Source organism: Scyliorhinus canicula, chromosome 4 (assembly GCF_902713615.1).
Source record: "Scyliorhinus canicula chromosome 4, sScyCan1.1, whole genome shotgun sequence".
NCBI classification, from domain to species: Eukaryota; Metazoa; Chordata; class Chondrichthyes; order Carcharhiniformes; family Scyliorhinidae; genus Scyliorhinus; species Scyliorhinus canicula.
The window spans coordinates 128195227-128208712 of record NC_052149.1 but is presented as its reverse complement, the minus strand read 5'-3'; the positions used below and the strand labels follow the sequence as shown (position 1 = coordinate 128208712).

General features: G+C 51.6%; 1 protein-coding gene across 2 annotated transcripts in view; it reads left to right on the top strand.

Annotated features, from left to right (window-relative positions):
- Positions 1-10643: 10643 nt before the first annotated feature.
- The window catches only part of rabgap1l (RAB GTPase activating protein 1-like), a 698291-nt gene continuing 695448 nt past the window's right edge, over positions 10644-13486 (top strand). Inside the window, exon 1 of one of the 2 annotated variants that reach the window (XM_038795179.1) lies at positions 10644-10743. The gene's annotated coding sequence lies outside the window, so the exon portion shown is untranslated. The remainder of the gene's footprint in view (positions 10744-13486) is intronic. The other variant, XM_038795177.1, reaches the window with a different exon arrangement.

Below are 13486 nucleotides of genomic sequence, written 5' to 3'. Positions count from 1 at the left end.
GCATCTACACCAGCATCCGCCATGACAACGGCATTGCTGCAACAGCCTCAGTACTCAACGGCGACAACTGCCAATCTCCAGAATCTGCCAATTCTGCGACTCATGCGCTTCATTCTGGATCACAACGTCTTCACCTTCGAAAACAAGTTCTTGGTGTTGTAAGGCTTCTTACTGTTATTTTCTCCAGCCTGAGAAACCCTGACAGGTTACTCACCCACACTCCCAGTTTCGGGGGCCCCGAGTCCCTCCATTCTAAATAATATGTCAATGGGCTACCAGCAAGGCAAAGGCCAAGATATCGACCTCTCTCACCCCCTGGACTCCTGGGTTTTCCACACACTAAAGGTCGCCACCTCTGGACTCGGGACCACCTTCACCTTCAGGACGTCTGACATAATCCCCCAAGCTGCGGACAGACCCAGAACATGTGGGCAGCACAGTAACATTGTGGATAGCACAATTGCTTCACAGCTCCAGGGTCCCAGGTTCAATTCCGGCTTGGGTCACTGTCTATGCGGTGTCTGCACATCCTCCCTGTGTGTGCGTGGGTTTCCTCTGGGTGCTCTGGTTTCTTCCCACAGTCCAAAGATGTGCGGGTTAGGTGGATTGGCCATGATAAATTGCCCTTAGTGTCTAAAATTGCCCTTAGTGTTGGGTGGGGTTACTGGGTTATGGGGATAGGGTAGAGGTGTTGACCTTGGGTAGGGTGCTCTTTCTAAGAGCCGGTGCAGAATCGATGGGCCGAATGGCCTCCTTCTGCACTGTAAATTCTGTGATCTATGATGTGGACAGTCATATGTGCCCTGTGGACCACCTTAATCTGAATGAGGCTAAGCCTAGTGCTTGACCATGAGACACAGGAGCAGAATTAGGCCACTCGGCCCATCGAGTCTGTTCTGCCATTCATTCATGGCTGATATTTTTCTCATTCCCATTTTTCTGCCTTCTCATAACCCTGATCCTCTTATTAATTAAGAAACTATCTGTCTTAAAGACACTCAGTGATTTGGCCTCCACAGATTCACCAGCCTCCAGCTGAAGAAATTCCTCTTTTTAATTTTTAGAGTACCCAATTCATTTTGTTTTCCAATTAAGGGGCAATTTAGCGTTGCTAATTGACCAACCCTGCTCATCATTGGGTTGTGGGGGTTAAACCCACGCAAACAAGAGGAGAATGTGCAAACTCAACACGGACAGTGACCCAGAGCCCAGATCGAACCTGGGATCTCGGCGCTGTTAGGCAGCAATGCTAGCCACTGTCCCACCGTGCTGCCCGCATCTCTGTTTTAATGGATCATCCCTTTAGTCTGAGATTGTGTCCTCTGCTTCTAGTTTTTACTACAAGTGGAAACATCCTCTCCACAATCCACTCTATCCAGGCCTCACAGTATCCTGTAAGTTTCAATAAGATCCCCCCTCATCCTTCTAAATTCCAATGAGTGCAGACCCAGAGTCCTCAACCATTCCTCATACGACAAGCTATTCATTCCAGGGTTCATTCTTGTGAACCTCCTCTGGACTCTTTCCAAGGCCAGCACACCCTTCCTTAGACACGGGGCCCAAAACTGCTCACAATACTCCAAATGGCGTCTGACCAGAGCCTTATACAGCCTCAGAAGTACATTCCTGGTCTTGTATTCTAGCCCTCTCGACACAAATGCATTAATTGCATTTGCCTTCTTTTTAAAAAAGATAAATTTAGAGTACCTAATTCATTATTTTTTCCCAATTATGGGGCAATTTATCGTGGCCAATCCACCTAGCATATTTGGGTTGTGGCTGTGAAACCCAAGCAAACACAGGGAAAATGTGCAAACCCCACACGGACAGTGACCCAGAGCCGAGATTGAACCTGGGACCTTGGTGCCGTGAGGCAGCAGTGCTATCCACTGCGCCACCGTGCAGCCCCTGCATTTGCTTTCTTAACTGCCGACTGAACCTGCACGTTAACCTTTAGAGAATCATGAACAAGAGCACCCAAGTCCCTTTGTGCTTCTGATTTCCGAACCATTTCCCCATTTAGAAAATAGCTTATGCCTCCATTCCTCCTTCCAAAGTGCATAACCTCACATTTCCACATTGTATTTCTGCTGCCACTTCTTTACCCACTCTCCTAGACTGTCCAAGTCCTTCTGCAGCCCCCTTGCTTCCTCAATAGTACCTGTCCGTCTACAGATCTTTGTATCATCTGCAAATTTAGCAACAGTGCCATCAGTTCATTCTTCCAGATCATTAATGTATAGTGTGAAAACGTCGGGAATGCAGTAACTCCTCAGGGCGTCCTCCCACAATCCAGCCTTCAACTCCCTATCCAATCTTTCCTCCCACTTACGCTTCACTACCCCTATCTGGGTTCCCGCCCAGTCCATCAGTTCCTTTGATATCTCTGAAACCTTCCCCTACCCTACTCCTACTCTTGACACCACCTTATCCTGTAACCCCTGGGGCAGATGGTGAGGAAAGGACGATACCTACCCTCGCCTGCAAATACTGGAACCCATTCCACCTGGCAACTCAAACTCCTCCAACTCGGGAAGCCGCCCTCGATGAACAAATCTCCAAACCACTCAATCCCTATCCGCTGCCATGACTGGAAACCCCACCCCCCCCCCGGAGTAAACTGGTGATTCCCCCCAAACGGATGCCCCCTCCAGCCCCAGGTGCTGCTGCCACCATCACTGGGGTTGTAGAGTACCTGGCTGGCGAGAATGGCAGGGGTGCCGTTAACAGTGCCCCCAAACTCGTGAGGCCGCCTTCACTCGTTCCCACACCGACCCCTCCCCTACTACCCATTTCCTGACCATCGGGATGTTCGCCAGCCAATAATAATTTATCAAGTTCAGGAGTGCCGCCGACCCATCGACCCTGCTCCAGCAGCACCTTAGTCACCCTCGTGGCTTTACCCACCCTAACAAACCCTAAAATCACCGTGTTCACCCTCCTAAAAATAGCCTTGGGAACAAAAATCAGGAGTTTCTGGAACACAAACAAGAACCTCGGGAGGACCGTCATTTTCACCATTTGCACCCTTCCCGCCAATGACAGCGGGAGCATATCCCACCGCCTAAAGTCCCCTTCATCTGTTCGACCAACCAAGCCAGATTCAGCTTGTGCAGCTGCTTCCACTCCCAGGCCATCTGAATACCCAAGTACCAAAAGCTCCCCCCCCCCAAAATCTAAACAGCAACTCCCCCAGTCTCTTCACGAGACCCCTCGTCTGGATCGGAAAAACCTCGCTCTTCCCCATATTCAACCCACAATACCTTCCAACTGGTCTGAAATATAGAGTAGCAAGTCTGCATATAGCAAGACCGTATGCGTTACCCCACTCCGTACTATCCTCTGCCAGTCCCTCTATGCTCTCCGCGCCATTGCCAATGCCTCTTTAGCCAAGGCAAAGAGCAATGGGAGAGCGGACATCCCTTCCTCGTCCTCCGATGCAGCCTGAAATAATCCCAGCTCACCTGGTGTGTTAGCACACTCGCCACCAGTGCATAGTCCAACAGCCGAACCCAATCCACAAAACCCTGCCCAAAGCTAAACTGCCACAGAACCTCCCACAAATAATACCACTCCACCCGATCAAAGGCCATCGCCGAGTCCATGGCGACCACCATCTGCGCATCCCATCTCTCGGGGTTCATCATTATCACATTCCGTAATCTAATGTTGGTCGACAGATGCCTCCCCTTGACAAACCCCGTCTGGTCCTCCCCAATCACCCCGGCACACAATCCACGAGGCCACGATCTTGGCCAATAACTTGGAGTCCACATTTAGTAACAAAATTGGCCTGTATGACCCACACTGCTCTGGATCCTTGACCCTATCCTTGAGGAGATAGAGGCCTGCGATAACATTGGGGGGGAGAAACCCCGCTCCCTCGCTTCGATAATCGCCTCCACCAGCAGAGGCCCCAGAACATCTGTGAACACTTTGTAAATTTCCACTGGAAACCCGGCCGGGACCTTGCCTGCCTGCTTCGCCTTAAAATGTTCCACCAGCCCCTCCACCAGGTCCTCCTCCACCCTGTGGAACTCTAAACCTTCTAAAAATCGCCTCATTCCCTCAATCCCGGCTGGAGGCTCTGACTCACACAGCCTACTGTAAAAATCACCAAACACCCCATTCTCCCCCACCAGGTCCAAGACTGTGATTTCCCCCCCCCCTCCCATCCTTCACTTTCCGATCTCGCTCCCTGCCTCCTGTATCCTCAACTGATGTGTCAACATCCTACTCAACTTTTCCCCATATTCCTAGATCGCCTCTTTGCCCTTCTCAATGCCCTCCTGCCTTCCCCATAAATAATAGTCCAAACTCCATCTGCAGTTTCTGCCATTCTCTCAACAACCTCGCCTCTGGGGCCTCCGAATACCTCCTGTCCACCTGCAAGAACTCCTCCACGAACCTCTCCATCTCCGCCCGCTCCGTCTTATCCCTGTGTGCCTGTATCAAAATAAACTCATCCCTCACTACTGCCTTCAATGCCTCCCACAATGTGGCCGCTGAAACCTCCCCCGTGTCGTTCAGCTCCACATATCTCCGAATGGCAGCCCTCACCCGCTCATAGACCATCTCATCCCCCAACAGCCCCACATCCTGCCTCCACTGTGGGCGCTGCAAGTCCACCCAGTGCGGCGCATGGTCCGACACTACAATTGCCAAGTACTCCGAACCAATCAACCACGCAAACAACGTCCTATCCCTCATGATAAAATTGATTCGGGAGTGCACCATGTACATGTGGGAGAAAATTGAAAAGTCCTTCGCCCGTGGCCCATCAAACCTCCATGGATAGCCCCCCCCCCCCCCCCCCCCCCCCCCCCCCCACGCTCCATAAACCCCCACAGCTCCTTTGCTACCACCGATACTCTCCCCGCTCTCGGACTCGATCGTTCTAATCTTGGATCCAGAACTGTATTCAAGTCCCCCCCCCACCCCCCCCCTCATTATTAACAGGTGCGAGTCCAGGTTTGGGATCTTCCTCAACACTCCGCATTGTCCCAGTTTGGGAAATAAACATTCCCCAACACCACTCGCATCGCTTCCAATTTCCCACTCACCATCACGTACCTCCCTCCAGAATCTACCACAGTGCTCCCCACTTCAAAGGCTACCTGTTTATTAATCAATATTGCTACCCCCCTCATCTTTGAGTCTAATCCAGAATGAAATACCTGCCCTATCCATCTTTCCTAAACCGAGTTTGATCCCCATCCTCAAATGTGTTTCTCGCTGAAAAGCCACATAAGCCTTTGGACTCCTCAGATAGAACATAGAACAGTACAGCACAGAACAGGCCCTTCGGCCCTCGATGTTGTGCCGAGCAATGATCACCCTACTCAAACCCACGTATCCACCCTATACCCGTAACCCAACAACCCCCCCCCCTTAACCTTACTTTTTAGGACACTACGGGCAATTTGGCATGGCCAATCCACCTAACCTGCACATCTTTGGACTGTGGGAGGAAACCGGAGCACCCGGAGGAAACCCACACACACACGGGGAGGACGTGCAGACTCCACACAGACAGTGACCCAGCCGGGAATCGAACCTGGGACCCTGAAGCTGTGAACCATTTATGCTAACCACCATGCTACCGTGCTGCCATGTGTGAACACATGGGCCTCTTGACCGGCTCATTCAACCCTCTCACATTCCATGTGATGAGACTGGTCAGGGGCATCCGCCCACCCGCTGATCAACCATATCCCCTCCTGGACCAGCCTCCAGCCCGCGTCCTGCACCTTCTCAAGCCCACCCTCAGATGTCCACTGTCAACAACCTTCCCCATATCACTTTTCAATAGCCCCTCCCCAGTCAGCAGTTCCTTCCCCATCTCTCTGCCATATACCTAACCCAATCCTCATCAACACTCAAACCACCTGCTCACCCCCCACTGCGCTTCTGTGAAGTAGCCCACTCAACGAGCCTGGTAGCCTAGCATCCTACTCCCCACTGATTCCCCTCCCAACCCCCGTCCACTCAAACACTGTCCCAGTGCAAACAAAACAACACCAACCCAAATACAAAGAAAAGAGCAACTCCCCTTTCCCCCCAAAAGAACAAAGGACAATGGCCCCCAGGGAAATTAAACCAAAAGGAATAGAAAACAAACACTTCCAAAGGTCAATGTCCTCCATCTCCTGCCAGTCCATTATCCCTGACAAACTTCATTGGTTCACCCGGGTCGGACATAGTTGGAAATCCACGTCTTCAGCAAGAGTGTGTGAATTTAAAGATAAAGTTACAGTTCGTGATTTGGGATGGTCAGCAACTTGAAAGGATATCAAGCAGTACATAGGGTCGTGAGGTCACCAAAAAGGAGAAGCGGTACCTTTGACCGTGAATCATGAGGTCAAAGATATTGAAGTGATAAGCCATGATCGGTAAACTCAAAGGGTTGTGACTTGTAACACTACACTGGTATCAAACTGGACATGTTAACTTTGGTCGTGGGACCATTCTTAATGTCTTACTATAGTCAGACCAAACTTCTAAGTTTCAACAGTTGTCTTAGTTGCTTGCTGGTGTGAACACTGGACAGTGGATTGTCTCCTCTTCTGAAGCTGCATAGGCCACAGTAATATTGACTAACAAACATAGCCTATTGAAGTGTAAGTAAGTTATTTTATATTTTTTATCAAGTAGGGGTTTATCTGGCGTTCCTTCAAGTTATTCTTGCAATCATCAATATTCATTTTTCCCAATGTGGGCAATTTTTAATTAAGTTTTTATTTCAGGAATATTACCCCTACCAGCATGGAAAAGAAAAAGCATAAATCTGGGTCACTAAAACGCAAAGAACAAAAAGAAGCAGAAAGGAAGGAATCAGCCAAGCGATTCAGGCCTATTACAGAGTTTATAATACCACAAGCACAATCCACATCAATATCCAGTTCTGCAACAAATAATCAAGAAGCAAGAAACAATGCTCATGGTGATGATGCAGTGACATGCAAGTTACAAGAACAGAGAAGAGCTACTTTGAATGTAGAGACAAATACAAGTGCATCCATTACTAATCAACCCAGGCCCAATATTTCTTCTGGCTTCCTTGTTCCGGTATCTGTACTGCCTGTAGTTGCAACATCTGAACACATAGCTTCAACTAGTGACAGGGAATCAGATATTCCTTCAAGCATTAATGACTTGGTTTCTGAAGCACATCCTGTAAATGAACCTACGCAAGAAAATTAAAGATCAATTACTGGAATCTTCCAATATCCATCACGAGCAAAGCTAAAGCAGTTTTTTGCTGAACATCCACTTCAGCCACTTGATGATCTGCAATTTGATGCTCGTTTGTATGAGAGGAAAATTATGAATGACTCAGTCCCAAGAAAATGGCTAACATATAACAAAGAAAATAGATGCTTATATTGTTCATACTGCTTAGCCTTTGAGTTTCCCAACACTTGTAATCCATCACCCTTTGTATGTGGCTTTAGTGACTACAGGCGTATTAGCCAGAGCTTGACTTTACATGAATCGACAACAACACATGTCAGAAATGCTCAGCAATATATCAGTATGGTTAATGATGGCACCTTAGATAAATTTTTTGCAGCATCACTAATTAAAAGGAAAGAAGAAGCATTGAAGCAGAGAAGTATTGTCATGAGGATTATAGACATCATAAAGATGTTAGGCAAGCAAGCACTTCCTTTTCGAGGTCACAGAAATGAATCGGCCTACACTCTAGATAATGAGGTTCTGAATCATGGCAATTTTTTAGCTACAGTGCAGTTGATGGCAAAATATGACCCCATTATGGCAGCTCACGTTTCTGCAGTGCAAAACAAGTCTAAACAAAGAATCAAACGATTAGAGCAACAAGGAACGGCTCAAAGTAAAGGCTGTGGTGGACTTGTTACATACCTGAGTAAAACAACTATAAATATGTTAATCAAAATTATGAAGAATATGATGCAAGAAAGAATTAGTCATGAAGTTTCTCAAGCAAAATATTATTCTATTCAGGTTGTTTCAACACAAGATAATTCCTCCATCGATCAGTTTAGCATTATTATTCGGTATGTGCTTAAAGGTATTATCTGTGAGCGACTACTTTCAGTTGTGCCAAGTAATGATGGTACAGGACAGGGACTTTTTGATCTATTGATTGAAACATTACAGCATCTTAAAATTGACCCTAAAAATGTTTATCTGATAGCACCGATGGCGCTGCAAGCTACCATGGTCAGTATAATGGTTTACAAAGTAAAATTGCTGATGTGGCTGATCAACATGTTCATATATGGTGCTATGCCCATGTCTTGAATTTGGTGATAACTGAAACAACAAAATGTTGTGTGCCTGCAGTTTCTTTTTTCAATTTGCTCCAGAATATAACAACTTTTGTGAAAGCATCATACAAGAGAGTGGCTGTATGGATAGAAGTTGTTGGAAAACATCTAGGACAAGAAAAAATGAAACGATTAAAGCTAATTGGTGAGACCAGATGGTCAGAAAAATCCAATGCAGCAACAACTATATTTGGACGTTTTGATGATGCCAGTACTTTCGTAAATCTATTGACATGCTTATCAATGATACAAGATTCAGAAAAGTTTGATGCAAAAACAAAACATGAAGCAAATGTTTTACTTCAAAGTCTTCTAAAGTTTGAAACCATATTGACAGCATTTACTTACTTGTATATACTTGAAACGACAACCCCATTATCAAGTTATCTACAGACAAGTGGTTTAGATATGTTTACTGCATGGAGTTTGGTAGATTCAACTTCAACAAAGTTGAAGGAACAGACAAGAACATTTGATAACGTTCACAGCAAGGCTTTGGAGTTTGTAAATAAATGTAATGACAGGATTTCACAGATGAATATGGATGAAAATCAAACATTGGTAATTGATGCGTTGGAAACAGCATTGCCAGTTAAGAGGCAGAGGAAGAAGAAAAGAATGGCAGATGAGCTTATTGATGATGAAAGAAATTCCTCAGATTCTCTAGCTGATTTTCGAGTAAATGTGTTTAACCTAATAATGGATCGCATTGTCTAGTCACTAGAATCACACTTTGTACAACACAAACAGTTGTATAAAGATTTGTCCTGCTTGGACCCAGCAACGTTTAAAACTATTGCAGAGAAGGGCCTTGAAGATGAAGCATTGGAAGGTATTATTAAGCTGTTTCCACAAATCAGCAAAGATCAAGTAATATTGGAATTGTTTTCTTTTGCTTCAAACTTTGATGTCTTAAAGCTATTGCTTAATGATGGTGAGAATATGGATTCCAGTTGCAACAATTGTAAAATTTGCAGCACTTGCCCATATTGTGTACTAAAAATTCTGGCATCCAACAGACTTCATGACAAGGCATATGATAACCTTTATGAACTTTATAAAGTCATCTGCACACTATCAGTTACTCAAGTCCAATGTGAGAGGACATTTTCAAAGCTAAAGATCATAAAGACAAGGTTAAGAAATTCGCTGTCTGAGGAGAATTTGGAATCATACATGTTGCTATCCATTGAAAAGGAATTGTTAGATGAATTGGATGCAGAAGCAATTATTGGCAGATTCGCACAATCATCTAGCGAACACAAACGATTGCTCTTAATATAGGGGACTGCATGCAATGCTCTATTGTGCTTTTGAACTATCTGTTAATGTGTAAATTGTGCAGTATTTACATTTGGTATCTACTGCCAGTAATATGTACAGTACATGTACACTGTAATTACTAAGAAAGACACATTTTTGCCACAAAAATTTTAATTGTACCCTTTGTTCCATATGTATTTTTGGAAAATTTTATTTATTCGTTATGAAAATTAAATGATAGCATTGTAGTTGTGGGTGGGCCCCCTTTGTCTCCTGGCAACCAATATTTTTAGATCCAATCCGCCACTGGGTGTCAGGTGAAGGGTGGGTGCTGGGAGGGTTCAGGGTGTGTTCTGGGAGGGTTCAGGGTGGGTGCAGGGTGGGTGCTGGGATGGTGAAGGGTGAGTGCAGGGACGGATGCTGGGTGGGTTCATGGTGGGTGAAGGGAGGATTCATGGTGGGTGCAGGGTGGGTGCTGAGAGGGTTCAGGGTGGGTGCTGGGAGGGTTCAGGGTGGATGCTGGGAGGGTTCATGGTGGGTGCTGGGAGGGTGCAGGGAGGATTCATGGTGGTTGCTGAGGGTTCAGGGTGGGTGCTGGGAGGGTTCATGGTGGGTGCAGGGACGGGTGCAGGGAGGATTCATGGTGGGTGCAGGGAGGGTGCTGAGAGGGTTCAGGGTGGGTGCTGGGAGGGCTCATGGTGGATGCTGGGAGGGTTCATGGTGTGTGCTGGGAGGGTTCAGGGTGGATGCACGGACGAGTGCTGAGAGGGTTCAGGGTGGATGCTGGGAGGGTTCAGGGTGTGTGCTGAGGGGGTTCAGGGTGGATGCTGGGAGGGTTCATGGTGTGTGCTGGGAGGGTGCAGGGATGGATGCTGGGAGGATTCATGGTGGGTGCTAAGAGGGTTCAGGGTGGATGCACGGACGGGTGCTGAGAGGGTTCAGGCTGGATACTGGGAGGGTACAGGGACAGGTGCTGGGAGGGTGCTGCCAGTTTAAAGTCACAGAGTGACTCCAGAACGCACGCGCAGTCTGAAAACCGAACAATGCGCACGCGCCCTGAGACCTGGAGCAGTGAGCATGCGCAGGCCGGGTCCCGGGGACACGGCAGCGGCGATGGTGGCGGCCGAGATAGAAGAAGGAGACCAACAACAACAACACCAGCAGAACGGTAAGGACAGTGCGGGGCAGGCTCAGACCTCATTGACACAGCGAAAGAGACCCCCTCAGCGAGAGAGAGGGACCCCCTCAGCGAGAGAGAGAGACCCCCTCAGCGAGAGAGAGAGACCCCCTCAGCGAGAGAGAGAGACCCCCTCAGCGAAAGAGAGAGAGACCCCCTCAGCGAAGAGAGAGAGACCCCCTCAGCGAGAGAGAGAGAGAGACCCCCTCAGCGAGAGAGAGAGAGACCCCCTCAGCGAGAGAGAGAGACCCCCTCAGCGAGAGAGAGAGAGAGACCCCCTCAGCGAGAGAGAGAGAGAGACCCCCTCAGCGAGAGAGAGAGACCCCCTCAGCGAGAGAGAGAGACCCCCTCAGCGAGAGAGAGAGAGAGACCCCCTCAGCGAGCGAGAGAGAGAGAGAGAGACCCCCTCAGCGAGAGAGAGAGACCCCCTCAGCGAGAGAGATAGAGAAACCCCCTCGGCGAGAGAGAGAGAGACCCCCTCGGCGAGAGAGAGAGGGACCCCTCGGCGAGAGAGAGAGGGACCCCCTCGGCGAGAGAGAGAGCCCCCTCGGCGAGAGAGAGAGGACCCCTCGGCGAGAGAGAGGGACCCCCTCGCGAGAGAGGAGGGACCCCCTCGGCGAGAGAGAGAGGACCCCCTCGGCGAGAGAGAGAGGGACCCCCTCGGCGAGAGAGAGGGACCCCCTCGGCGAGAGAGAGAGGGACCCCCTCGGCGAGAGAGAGAGGGACCCCCTCGGCGAGAGAGAGAGGGACCCCCTCGGCGAGAGAGAGAGGGACCCCCTCGGCGAGAGAGAGGGACCCCCTCGGCGAGAGAGAGAGGGACCCCCTCGGCGAGAGAGAGAGGACCCCCTCGGCGAAGAGAGAGGGACCCCCTCGGCGAGAGAGAGAGGGACCCCCTCGGCGAGAGAGAGAGGGACCCCCTCGGCGAGAGAGAGAGGACCCCCCTCTGCGAGAGAGAGAGGGACCCCCTCGCGCGGAGAATGAGAGGGACCCCCTCGCGAGAGAGAGAGGGACCCCTCGGCGAGAGAGAGAGGGACCCCCTCGGCGAGAGAGAGAGGGACCCCCCTCGGCGGAGAGAGAGAGGGACCCCCCTCGGCGAGAGAGAGAGGGACCCCCTCGGCGAGAGAGAGAGGGACCCCCTGGGCGAGAGAGAGAGGGACCCCCTCGGCGAGAGAGAGAGGGACCCCCCTCGGCGAGAGAGAGAGGGACCCCCTCGGCGAGAGAGAGAGGGACCCCCTCGGCGAGAGAGAGAGGGACCCCCTCGGGCGAGAGAGAGAGGGACCCCTCGGCGAGAGAGAGAGGGGACTCGGCGAGAGAGAGAGGGGACTCGGCGAGAGAGAGAGGGACTCGGCGAGAGAGAGAGGGACCCCCTCGGCGAGAGAGAGAGGGACCCCCTCGGCGAGAGAGGAGGGACCCCCTCGCGAGACCCCCTCGGCGAGAGAGAGAGGGACCCCCTCGGCGAGAGAGAGAGGGACCCCCCTCGGCGGAGAGAGAGAGGGACCCCCTCGGCGAGAGAGAGAGGGACCCCCTCGGCGAGGAGAGAGAGGGACCCCCTCGGCGAGAGAGGAGAGGGACCCCCTCGGGATAGAGAGAGGGGACCCCTCGGCGAGAGAGGAGGGGACCCCCCTCGGCGAGAGAGAGAGGGACCCCCTCGGCGAGAGAGGAGAGGGGACCCCCTCGGCGAGAGAGAGAGGGACCCCTCGGCGAGAGAGAGAGGGACCCCCTCGGCGAGAGAGAGAGGGACCCCCTCGGCGAGAGACGGAGGGACCCCCTCGGCGAGAGAGAGAGGGACCCCCTCGGCGAGGAGAGAGAGGGGACCCCCCTCGGCGAGAGAGAGAGGGACACCCCTCGGCGAGAGAGAGAGGGACCCCCCGGCGAGGAGAGAGAGGGACCCCCTCGGCGAGAGAGAGAGGACCCCCTCGGCGAGAGAGAGAGGACCCCCTCGGCGAGAGAGAGAGGGACCCCCTCGGCGAGAGAGAGAGGGACCCCCTCGGCGAGAGAGAGAGGGACCCCCTCGGCGAGAGAGAGAGGGACCCCCTCGGCGAGAGAGAGAGGGACCCCCCTCGGCGAGAGAGAGAGGACTCGGCGAGAGAGAGAGGGCCCCCTCGGCGAGAGAGAGGGGACCCCCTCTCGAGAGAGAGAGGGACCCCCTCGGCGAGAGAGAGAGGGACCCCCTCGGCTAGAGAGAGAGGGACCCCTCGGCGAGAGAGAGAGGGACCCCCTCGGCGAGAGAGAGAGGGACCCCCTCGGCGAGAGAGAGAGGGACCCCCTCGGCGAGAGAGAGAGGGACCCCCTCGGCGAGAGAGAGAGGGACCCCCTCGGCGAGAGAGAGAGGGACCCCCTCGGCGAGAGAGAGAGGACCCCCTCGGCGAGAGAGAGAGGGACCCCCTCGGCGAGAGAGAGAGGGACCCCCTCGGCGAGAGAGAGAGGGACCCCTCGGCGAGAGAGAGAGGGACCCCCTCGGCGAGAGAGAGGGACCCCCTCGGCGAGAGAGAGAGGGACCCCCTCGGCAGAGAGAGAGGGACCCCCCCTGCGAGAGAGAGAGGGACCCCCTCGGCGAGAGAGAGAGGACCCCCTCGGCGAGAGAGAGAGGGACCCCTCGGCGAGAGAGAGAGGGACCCCCTCGGCGAGAGAGAGGGGACTCGGCGAGAGAGAAGGGACCCCCTCGGCGAGAGAGAGAGGACTCGGCGAGAGAGAGAGGGACTCGGCGAGAGAGAGAGGGGACCCCCTCGCGAGA